General features: G+C 38.7%; 1 protein-coding gene across 3 annotated transcripts in view; it reads right to left on the bottom strand.

Annotated features, from left to right (window-relative positions):
• The window catches only part of LOC137188276 (cortexin domain-containing 1 protein-like), a 42626-nt gene that overhangs the window by 4108 nt on the left and 25225 nt on the right, over window positions 1-13293 (bottom strand). The gene's annotated exons all lie outside the window — the stretch shown is intronic.

Raw genomic sequence — 13293 nt, 5'->3', positions numbered from 1 at the left:
GCCCTCTGTAATCATTCTGCTTCCACTGCTCTGGATTTTCTATTTGCAGTTTCCAACACACAGAGAAAAAACCTGCTCCAGGTTTTTCTAAAGAAAATGTTGTGAATGCTGCATTATAGATTGAGCAGATTTTAAAAAATTGCTGCAAATAATCAATAGTGCTAACCCTCCTTTTCTGAATGCCTTAGGATTCTGTCTTCAAGACTCCTCTAAAAAAGGGTAGTCTTGATTGTGACTGACAAATAGACTTTTTTTTAAAAGACAGAGGATGGAAACATTTTACTTTTTGCATGCAGGAGTGTATCACAATCTTTAGATTTCGTGCATTAGTTTGTTACCATCTTTAACAACTTTGATGTCCAGGTAATTTATTGTGTCAATGTACTTTCACACAACTATCCTTGTTTGGCTTATTGTCCTTATGTATTTTTCTGAAGATTGTTGTGTGAAAGTACATTGAGAGCCACTAGAAACCAGAGTCACATTCCTTGTAAGTGTAAACATACTTGGCCAATAAAGCTGATTCTGATTCTGAGAAAGAATTTCAAGTTTTGTTGACCATCATATAAAGGAGTTTGTCCCCAAATTAAAATCTTATGTAAAAGAGAGCGCCCAGTTTCTGGTATCAATCAAGAAGTGAAATCATTGTCATGTTCAAGAAACCAGTTCAAGATCATTTGAGCTTTGTGATATGGTGCATTAACCTGCTGGAAGTACTCATTAGAAGATGGGTACACTGTGGTTATGAAGGGATGGACATGGTCAGCAACAATACTCTGGTGGGCTGTGGCGTTTAAACGATGCTCATTTCGTACTAAGGGGCCCAAAGTGTGCCAAGAAAATATCCCCCACACCATTACACCACCACCACCATCATCCTGAACCATTGATACAAGGCAGGATAGTTCCATGTTTTCATGTTGCTTACTCCAAATTCTGACCCTACCATCTGAATGTTGCAGCAGAAATCAAGACTTGTCCGACAAGGTAATGTTTTTCCAGTCTTCTGTTGTCCAATTTTAGTGAGCCCATATAAATTGTAGCCTCAGTTTTCTGTTCTTAACTGACAGGAGTAGAAACCCAGTGTGGTCTCCTACTGCTGTAGCCCATCTACTTCAAGGTTCGATGTGTTGTGCATTCAGAAATGATCTGTCATGACTCATCCTGTCTTTAGGTTATGTTTTGTTTTGTTTTTTCTTTCCCATTTAGTTCTGCATTTCCTGTTTTATTTTGGTTTCTAACTCTCCTCTCGTTGCAGATCCACTTCCTGCCCTTGTGTGTTTCCCGCTTCTTTGTTTTTTGGAACTGTTTGTTTGAGTCATGCGTTTGGCTCTAGCCCTAGTTTACCACACACCCCTTGTCATGATCTTCTGCATACCTCAGTTGTAACGAGTGGTTATTTAAGTTACTGTTGCCTTTCTATCAGCTCAAAGCAGTCTGGCCATTCTCCTCTAAATGCTGCCATCAACAAGGCATTTTTGCCCAGAGAACCACAGCTAACTGGATATTTTCTCTTTTTTGGACAATTCTCTGTAAACCCCAGAGATAGTTGTGCATGAAAATCTCTTAAATACTCAAACCAGTCTGTCTGGCACCAACAAACATGCCATGTTTGAAGTCACTAAAACACTTTCTACCCCATTCTGATGCTTGGTTTGAACTGAAGCAGATTGTCTTGACCATGTCTACATGCCTAAATGCATAGATGCTGCCACATGATTAGATATTTGCATTAATGAGCAGTTGAACAGGTGCACTTAATAATGTGGCCAGTGAATGTACAGGTGGAAGCGTTTCTGTAAACTGTAAACAGGATACAAAAGTGCAATGGTGTGAAGAGTGCAAGGAGTGCTGAAATAAATATTGAATGGAGCAGAAGCATGGGCAGAAATCACAGTGCAGGTCAGCACAGAGAAAATCAGGTGGTCTTAGCTCATCCAAGACCAATCATACTTTATAGGTTCTGAAACACATATGTTAACCAAAATAGGTCATTGCAACTACACTTGCCTGAATGCACCACAGTTTAATCATACAAGCTTTATACATCATCAGACATAATATTACAGGCACCAAGATGAACATTAACAGCATTGCATAGCCTGGCACGGCAGCCAAATATTCATTAGCATCATTAATCAAGAGTGTGGATAGAGGTACACTGGCACCGACATGACACTTAGGCGTAGCCTGGCACGGCGGCCACATATTCACACACACACAGCTGACAGAAGCAACAGTGCAGCATATGGATAGAGGTACACCAGCACCAACATGCTCAGTAATGTTAAAAATGACACCTGAACATAGCCTGTCATGGCTGCCACATAAACCACACACATGCACACACACAGGCATGTGTCCCTGAAAGTAACTTAAGTTATACAATCAGTTCTCTTTCAAAGAAGAGCAGGGACAAAGAGTTCAGTCTGTATGTCATCACTGATGCCCTCCTGAAGTCCACTGTCATCTCCACAGTTTTGAGCATGTCTTTTCTGTGTCACAAAGTATTTTCATCCCAAGTTAAATATTCATCCTTGCCTGTTCCTCTTCCCTGCCATATACTACTCTCCTGTCATTTCAGATACTGCCACACCCATCTGTTGTGCAGTTACCCCTGTTCTCACCATTCCCCATCACCTGACCTTCCCCTGCCCCCCTGCACACCTTATTCCACTTCCCCAATCAGCCAAGCAGTTTTTGTAGTGGTCCATTCTCATTCATTCTGTGCCATTCTTTTCATTCTTGTGCCTTTGCCATTAGTGCTCTAGCCATCTCATCCTGCCAGTCTGTTTCATTGCCTGCCCTTTGGACTTATGCTACCCTACATGTTCCTTTTCAGTTAGTTTGCCTGTTGTTTGTCTGGTTTATGATTACTATTAAATCTCAACATTTTATCTTAGCTGGTTCACCTGTGAGTCAGGCTTTTGGGTCCAATTCTGTTTTTACTGAGCCATTAAAATTTTGTGAGACAATCCACAACTGAGATTACTGGTCCTCCTAGGGGATTCAAAGGATTTTTGTGTATCTTAGGTAACATATACAGATATGGCTTTTGCGGATTGGTATTTACAAGAAATTATGGCACTTCAGGTATCATATCATGACTTTGAACTCAAGACCAGGAGCTATTTTGTAGGGGTGTGCCCGAATACAAATATATTATTCGGCAAAGCACAAATAGTGGGTTTTTATGAACATTTTTTTCATACAAATATTTTAAAAATTATTTGTTTTTGTGACGAAAAAAACATGTTAAATACCAACATGCAGGTCAGTTACATCACTATCTTATTCTCTCTCCTTTGCTCCACTGTTACATGTGTCAACAGATCTCAACCAGGGGAGTCACGTCCACCTTTTTCTGACTCCAGCATACAAACTCCTCATCAGTAGATCCAAACCTCAGACCAAGACGATACAGATCTGGACTGAAGAAGCAAAATCATTACTGCAGGACTGTTTTGAGGAAACAATGTGAGAGCTCTTTGATCAGTCAGACATTGAGCACGACACCTCCACATACATCAACTTCTGCATTGACAATGTTACTATAAAAAAGCAAATTGAGGTGTTCCCTAACCAAAAACCCTGGTTTAACAGCAGTGTGTGGTTGCTGCTTAAAGCTCAGGATGCAGCACTCAAATCAGGAGACAGGGAGGATCTAGGGCAGATTTGAGGAGAGGCATTAAAGGTGCTTAAACCCTTGCTGCAGTTTTCACAGACATTTTTTAACCAGTCACTACAACAAGCCACAGTTCCTACCTGTCTGAAAACCGCCACCATCATCCCTGTCCCTAAGACCTCAGCAGTCACAAGCCAAAATGATTACCAGCCTGTTGCCCTCATGCCAGTAATCATGAAATGCTTTGAGAGACTGGTTCTGCCCAACAACAAGGCCTGCATCCCCCCTAATCTCGACCAACACCTGTTTGCCTACAAAGCTAATAGATCCACTGATGACGCCATCTCACTAGCACTTCACACTGCTCTCACTCACCTGGAAAACCCCAACACCTACCTTAGGATGCTTTTTGTTGACTTCCGTTCAGCTTTCAATTCCATCAACCCACAAAAACTGGTCAACAAACTGCAGACACTTGGTCTAAACACCCCGCTCTGTCTGTGGATCAAGGACTTTCTAACCAACAGACCCCAGCATGTCAGACTAGGCAATCACACCTCCTCTACTATCATCTTAAACACCGGTGCCCCCCAAGGCTGTGTCCTCAGTCCACTTCTCTACTCCCCCTTTACCTATGACTGCACTCCCACCCACAGTTCTAACACCATAATCAAATTTGCAGACAACACAACCATAGTGGGTCTGATTACAAATAATGAGGAAAGTGCCTACAGGGAGGAGGATACTGTCTGTATGGTGAAGAAAATGTGTGGTGCAAGAAAATGCACCACACTGGAATATGCATCAATGGGGAAGAGGTTGTATTATATTCTATCATATTTAACTATCTTATTTTATTTTTCTATTTATTCGGTTTAATCTAAGCTGCTAAACATAGGATTGCTGTCAAACTGTGTTTCATTGTGTATTGACATAGAATGACAATAAAGAATCTATCTATAGTTGTTACTGTGTGTTAACAAAGCAAATTTTAGATATGACATAATTCAGTGGTGGAACATAACTAAGTACATTTACTGAAGTACTGTACTTAAGTACAGTTTTGAGATACTTAGACTTCCATTTGATGCTACTTTATACTTCCCCTCCACTACATTTATTTGACATCTTTAGTTACTTTTCAGATGAAGATTTGACACAATGGATAATATAACAAGTTTTTAAAATATAACACATTGTTAAAGATGAAACCAGTGGTTTCCAACCTTTTTGGCTTTTGACGTCTTACAAAAAGCAGTGTGTAGTCGGGGTCACATTTCACATGTCTATGAGTTGTTAACAGCTCCACCAAATAGTGATTTTTCCCTCTAAACTTCTCACATGCTTTCATTTCAATAAATGTTCAAATGATCCAATATTTCAGCAAAAATCAAAGATTAGAGAAAAAGTCCAAAAACTGAAAACAGATTTGTGTATCAGAACTTTGTTTTTTCTTCTTTCCTCTCCCATTAATCATCTCACGACCCCTCTGATTTATCTGGAAACCCTTTGGAGGGGCCCGACCCCTAGGTTGGGAACCACTGGACTAAACTAGCTAACTGTATATAAAGTAGTGTAAACTAGCTCCACCTCCAGCAGCTACAACAGTAACATGCTGCTCTAACACTGATGCTTCAGTATTAATAATCTAATGATGTCATATATAATAATATATCAGTCAGAGGGACCAAACCACTACTTTTACTGAAATACTTTAACTACATCAAGCTCATAATACTTATGTACTTTTACTGCAATACTTTAACTACATCAAGCTCATAATACTTATGTACTTTTACTTATGATTTTTCATGCAGGACTTTTACTTGTAATGGAATATTTTTACATTGCTGTACTGGTACTTTTCCTGCAGTAAAGGATCTGAATAATTCTTCAACCATTGAAGTGATTGCATACAAAGTCAATACAAAGATGCAAATTTGTTTGGGCAGCGCAAATTAACGCAAAACCAAAAAAATGATGTGGCAATGTTCTAATATAGCAACTAGTGACAATACTGTTACAATGGATACATTGAAGCACCAGCAGTTTGAACATTTGGGAGCTGCTGGTAGATAGACATCTTGAAGAAAGGAATTAGGCAAGTAATTTATTCATTGATATTTGAAGAATGTATTAAAGGTAATGTAAAATCCTGAATAGAAGTCAGAATACAAGCAAATACATTAGGAGTACAAATCATTAAATTATTAATTCAGACAGCAAGAGAAAAACAAGTGTATATCATCATTGTTTTTAAACTGACAATAGACGAAGAATGAAAAGTTTGTAATAACACTGCAGAAATTGAATTTAAATTCCATTTTTATTTAATTTTCTAATTCAGCACAACATCATAGTCACATGAAAACCTAATTATATGGTAACTTCCCATCTGTAACAACATAACAACCTGTACACCCCTGACTCCTTCAGGGACTTTAAACGCAAGCTTAGTGATGGATTTTTGGATAGCTGGTAAAACCCAATCCTGGCACCTGTAACTGAAGTTCCTCCATGAGATATTTGGTGGAAAAATACCACCAACTCTACCAGTCTGTGTGTGAAACGCCCTTGTTTTGATCCCAGGCAGCATGTACAACCACACCTTTTCTAAACCCATCTGGGTATGCAAACTAAGACTGAGTGGTGGATAAACACATTGTGTTCATTGTTGTGAACTGATCTGTGAAAGCTCACATTCTGAATGACCTGTATGTTTTCCCACTGCTGAACCCAAAACCAAGCTGGACTGGCTCACTACAAATTTGTTTGAATAGTCTACAACTAATAATTATTTTCTCTTGAACATATTCAGGGGCTGGAGGGCCCTGGATTCAGCTAATTTGAAGCTTTACTCACAAAGCTGGCTCTTTTTCAAATCCTATGCTGTGTGTCATCATAAGAATCATAAGAAACATTAGCAGTGCTGTTATGACCAGCTCACAGGCCACAACAAAGGAGGGAGACACATGCCCAAACTCAGCAATAACAAACCGAAATTTATCAAAGTAAATAACAATAATTGCACTGGGGTGTGGAAGTCAGTATCAGTAGTGTTTGAAAGTGTATGAATGTGTTGTCTAATGTAGAGTGCGTGTTGTCAGTGCAGAACAAAACTGAAAAGGAAACGCAAAAAAAACAACCACAGCGTGGTGAGTGGGGAAGGGATCAGAGAGAGACTGGAATCAGGGCAGGCGGGCTTAAATATATTCTGGGGCACTGGCCAGGTGTTCCCAGTTAGTACTTGAATGACACAGCAGCTCCACCCATCCAAGGACCTGCAACATACAGACAAACCACAGCACCAAAGGCAACAGAGGCAACAGGCTCTGGGGCCATCACAAGTGCCAGTGTATATATATATGATCTATGTAATTATTCCACTATTTAATCTATTGCTTTTGTAGATATTCTAGTTGTGTTATATTTTATAGCTTGCTCGACTGCTGGATATTATTTTTGCCACTGCAACAACCTAATTTTCCCACAAGAATCAGTAATTTCACATATAATATAAGCTAGATGTAAGCTTTTAATGTGTCCTCTGATTGGCTGTTTAGATATAAACTGTGCCTCTTCCACTTGAACATCCTCATCACTGGATTGGAAAATCCAGAGTTGACAGAGCCAGCTGGCTGTCAGCTGTCTGGGACCAGGATTAGGATACACCACAGGGTAGGCTGCCACTATCACCACTGCCAGTAAAGACTCACAAATATATATTACTCTACATGTCTATGAGTTTTCCCTCAGCATCAGACTGTTCACTGTCAGAGAAAAAGGTCTGTGCAGTGAATGCAATTCACTGATAGCCCATGGGTAATACTGATATTGATTTATTTATTATTGAGAAAAGTTTTTGGCATTGTCTACAGAAGACAGAAGTAGGAATCTATGGTATGCACAAGAAAAAGAAAAGTCAGAAGAGTGATGGTGCTGCTCTTGTGTCATGTGGTGATCAATGGTAATGGCTCTTCTATAGACTTCTAATTAAACTGATGAATGGGCTTCATGATGCAGTGATTCTGCAAATCACTAGGCAGAGATGTCACACATGAGAGATGTCCAGTGACTTATAGGTTTGGCTGGGTAAGAAAATGATTATTCTCTTTCCTGGACCATTTCTGTTCTTGCTCTGAGTCCCAGCTTCACTGAACAAACCCTCACTGACTCTGTGTTGCCAACCATCCTAACAATGGATCAAGGGTATCACTCGTGATGAATCATTTCCAACTCTGTAGTTCTCCTCAGCTCTACAGAGCTTTTTAGTGTCTTTCAGCTCATTCTTTTGGTTTTCATGGCCCACAGCTTTACTGTTTTGGTTCAGTCTCAGTGTTCTTATCAACCTGGCTTCTAGTAGCTTCTAGTAGCAGCAAGTATTTTGATGTGGCAGGGATACAAACATTCAGTTCAATTTACCATCTCATGTGGAATAGATTATTATAGGAATGTAAGATATGTACAGCATCAATGTTAACTTCATCATTCCGCATGACAAAACACCAAGCTCAGTGCAGCAGGGAGTGGGCAGCGATGATAATAACTTTATTATTTATTCAATTATTACAGAAATGTACTGAATTTCAGTTGGACTAGGCAGTTGCGGAACATGACTACACACAATTAATTAATGCAATATATAACAGTGATAGGAGCCATGCTGCTGTAATGACTTAACTTAAGACATCTTGCCAATAACAATTCTTTTCTTTTATATTTTGAATGCAAGCCCTTTTCTTTTAGTGGGGGTAGTTTTACATAGTTGTATTGCTACTTCTTCAGTAAAAGACATGAATACTTCATCCAGAACTGAAAACAAAAACAATTAGGAATATTTTATATTTATGATATCTTACATCGTATCATATCTACAGGTATTAGAGGCCTTCCAAAGCTGCAGGCTCGCACACAGACATCCAGATGTTCATGCACTTTCTTTACATACTACAATCAGTCCGTACACAGAAGTGTTCCACACATGCACACCAAAAAACAAGGTGACGACCTCACGACTGCAAGAGGAAGAGTGACCTGAACTACTCTCCTGAGACTGTTATTAGTCTTTCTTCAAACAAACGAGCCCAAACTCTTCAGGGACAAAGTAACATGTCACCCAGTGTAGCGGTGTGACTCACTGACATGTTTTTAATAGTTTTGGACTACAATAGAGGTCTATGGAACAGAGGAATAAAATATATCAGACTTTAGATACACACAATACTTGCTAGTAGATCAGTTCATTGTTGGTTTGATTTGTTGACAATAAGAAAAATATAGAAAATTGCCAGCCATATCCTTTAATGAGAATAGTCTGTGCTGCGTACAGTCTGCACGTTTACAAATTTTGAGCAGTGTGCAGACAAAGGAGCAAAATATGTCATATGGACAAGGAAACCATGAATTGGCCTTTAGTTGGTATCCCCAGGCAGTCCTTCATTGAAACTGTCATATCGATCATCTCATCTGACTCTGGGTAAGATGACAAATGAGTATATTTCCCAAACTATCATTGTGTAAACATGTTTATCGGAATTCATCTCATTAAGAGCAGTAAAGCATGCTGAACTGCTCCGCTTGGATCATTTTTAATGCTTAATGTATTTCCTATGATCAAGGCTTTTTAAATATTTTTTGTCTGTGAATGAATTTTGCCGTGCTTCAAAATGTTAACTGTAAACACAAAATTCTACTGTAATAACTTTGAAGTAGATTTGCAGGTGTAGAGTTTCACTTGCATCTAGCCTTGATTTAATATTTGAAATTAGGCACCCCAGCCAGGAGGCTACAATTAGAGCAAAATAAGATGATGCTGTTTTTTCTCCCTGTGATTTATTGTGAGCATTTGATTGTCAACCTTGAACATTTTCCGAAGCATGAACCAAAGCTGAGGTGAGACTGTGAAATAGAAAGTCAATTTGGTGGTACAATCTGGAGAAGAGAGGGAGAGAATGAACCGGTGAAGTTGAGTGCTGTGGACTGAGATAAATGCTGTGTGTCAGTCTTATCACTTTAGCTGTAATTTACTGTGACACCCAACCAACAGCCCTCCTATAATTGACTAGAGTGATTAACAAGCTGCAATCACACTGAGTACATATATATACACACACACACACAACCTTACACTAACCATAACATAACCCTAAACTTGCCTTAACTTTAAACCAAGTCTTCACCCTAGGCGAGGCGAGTCCATCCAACATGATTGTAAACATTATGACACCTCAACATAAGAAACATCTGGTACACACACACACACACACACACACACACACACATACACACATATGCTAAGTCCTGGCAGTGGAGGATGGAGAGTGTGTCAGTTAGACAGAGAGACAGAGCTGGAAATAAAGGCTAACTTTGGGAATGCAGAGCTGGGATTGTGGAGCTAAAGTACTCACTCAATTGCACTTAAACTGTCAATACTACAATGTAAAAAATACTCCATTATAAGTCCTACATTCAGAATGTTACCAACAGGTGCCATGTGGAGTTTTTGACAGCTATTAGCACTATGGAGTTATGTTTTTATGAGTGGGTCCCTATATACTTTACTCTTGTGCATGAAAATACACCCGCATGTGGGCGACACAATACACATTACTGCCACACAACACTTTCCACTGATCTAGAGGGGGTGGTTACATGCCAGAAAAATGCAACAATGCACCAGCAAAGAGCAGGGAAGAAGACCACAATCCAGCAAACGTTAATGCAAACAATGCAGATTTTAAACTGTTAAAGAATTGGTCACATTTAAAGATACTGACACTAAAGAATATCAGAACTAGAACTACTATGTGCAACTTGTAGGATGACCTCTGTGTTCTCAATAGCTATGTCCTTCTCAGCAAAATGTAATCAGAGTAACTAAGAGTACTATGTTTTCATATAATGTACACATGTGATATGTTGTAGATGGGTGAGTTGAAACGAAGATAAATGTAGTGGAGTTGAAATCTCATCAGAGAAGCATGTAGGATCAACACTAGAGTAAATGTACTTACTTACTTTCCACTACTGCAAGCCAACAGTATAATACAGGAAGTTGTACATAGTGTTTTGAATAGTGTTTTAGAATTTGTTTGGAGAAATGCAAAAACTGTTTTTTACTGGTATGAAAATGTGGTTTAAAGTCCACCACAGTCAGGTTCCTTTGGGTGTTCCTCTCCTCTTGTTCTCTTGTGATAGAGGTGAAAGTTTGTGGCTAGCGTACCCATTCATCACAGCCCATCTGCCAGCCCAAGGAAAGAAAAAAAAATAAAGGGGGGGGGGGGGGGGGGGTCAGGGAGTAAGGGGAGAGACACAGGAAAGAGGGGCTTAGTGAAAAGCAGAGAGGGAAATATGTAAATATGTCCTCTCTGGCTCGGAATACTGAAGAGAAAAGAGAAAAGGTTGACAAGAGGAGAGTAAGACTGATAGGAACTGATCTTTGTGGGCCCTGGGTTTATCAGTAGGTAGTATCAATAAAATCAATATAATAATAATAATAATAATAAAAACTCAATATAAACACACAAGACTAAATCTAATAAAAAAAAATTAATTAACATGCACAATAGAACATATTTTTATCCAAGAGTGCAGGGTGTTTGATGAAGAGGATAGATTTGTTATGGATGTTTTACTGATGGCACTTATTATTATTATTATCAGATCATGGTAAATAAGAAAGATGCTATATTTCTAACCCTGACTGGTGATAATAAAGTAGATTAAAACACAAAACTTAACCAAACTCTGTACATAAAATTAATAATGTAAAGGATAAGGTTGGTGTTATTCATAATTTGTCTTATTGTCAACAAATCTCATGTTTGGATCTAAACCAACAGTCTGATATGTGCCATAGACCTCCGTTGTTGTCCAAAAACATATCATAGAGCCACACTGTTGCACTGGGTGACATGTTCCTCCATTACCATGAACACACACACACTGTAGTTTATTTTAACTCAATCCCACACACACAGTCCTGCTGTCAAAAATACTCACTGGAGCTAAATCACACAGTTCACACAAGAGTGCTAGTTGGTCTGCTGTGCAACTCAAGATCTTTGGTTTTGGTCTTTTCATGGGATTTGTTGATAATAAGAAAAATACAGAATAATGCCAGCCTTATCCTTAAACTTTTATTTCCATACACAATGCAATCCCTGGTTTGCTTACAGTGCCCATTAATGCCTCAAATGTCCCTCCATTTCACTGTTGGTGTTGTGAAACTCAAGCAGTAAACAACAACTTGCTCATTTTTCTCTCTTTTTAGAAAAAAATTGTTTGCCCCATATAAAAATCAATAAAAAAACTACTAGCTGCAGGGAGGTTTGTGACTATTGCTCAGGGACTGGACAGAGCTGTAGGCAGGATTCATGAGTCCACCCAACAAATCCAGAGTCACCAAGAAGAAAGTTGCTTAAAAATTTCCATTTCAAATCCAAATCATTTAGATTTTTCATGTTTTACTGATTGAGTTAGAAGTTACATCATATTTTCTGCACGTTTATTAATTTGAATGGAACTGCTCTTTTAAGGAATTTCCTCTAAAAGCAGCTGCTTATAAACTCAACCAACTAAACTTCCCCAAACTTCAAGACATAAAGCTCTAAATGCGATTTCAAAGCATTCTCATTCTCACAAATCCCTGGTGTAAAAATGTGAAATCATTCATTATTATTTATTTATGACTTTTCTTAATTAAGAGTAAACAAATTTTAATATACTGAGTCTAAAAATATTGAAATCAGCCTCTTTCTTGGGTTATTGCGTTAGCATCTCTGCTGCATCAACACACTGCCCCCATTCAAATGAATGAGAGGGCTAATGTCAGTCTGAACCTCTCTGTGATATTATTGTTGCTATCTGCTTTTATGTTAAGCACTTTTTTGCTGCATTTTATGCATGAATTATACTGTATTAAATAAAGTTTATTATTATTATTAAAGTGTATTATGATATATAGACTAATATGTGTTACTCAATATTCTTCAGATAATTTTATTTATTAAGTTTTTTAAAAAGGTAAGTAAAGATTTACTTTACAACTACATACCCTGTGTAAATGATAAGTTTAGTTAGTATAATGGATCAGTTTGAAGGTGAATAAGAAAGTGGAGGGCATATGGTGAGAGACAGAGCACACATCTGCTGTAACTGCCACATTCATTGTGTCTTCAATGTGTTGAGTAGAGCCAGATGGGAGGAGAGAAAAACCTTAAGCAGTTCTGGTGTCATTGCCCCCCATCCCCCTCCCTTCCAGGGTCCTTGTTTTCTCTGCACTACAGGAATTGGGCTTTCACTCTCCCTCACTCTTTTCTTATCTCATGTTGGATTTGAGCTGTGGTGAGTGCCATGAGCCTTTAATTGACATGGAGGCTGTCTGAGCAGACCAGCACAGACAAATGGAGACAAGACAGAGAGTGTATGAGTGTGTGCATTCTATAATGTTAACCAACCCATCAAAAGACCAAAACAAACACTATGTTAGTCCATCTCTCAATACTTTCTGTCATCCCTACCCCACTGTGGCTCTCAACTTTGGATCCTACTGACCCACTGGATCCTAATGAAGATGTAAATCTTAAAAAACGGCTAATAAATATATAGTTTCTTTTTTTAACTTAGTAATTTCCTAAAGCAGTCGGTCACTGTCTTTTTTAGCTGTC

Source organism: Thunnus thynnus, chromosome 1 (genome assembly GCF_963924715.1).
Source record: "Thunnus thynnus chromosome 1, fThuThy2.1, whole genome shotgun sequence".
In the NCBI taxonomy this organism is placed as follows: domain Eukaryota; kingdom Metazoa; phylum Chordata; class Actinopteri; order Scombriformes; family Scombridae; genus Thunnus; species Thunnus thynnus.
Note: the sequence above shows the minus strand (reverse complement) of the source record. Positions and strands in the feature narration are given on the sequence as shown.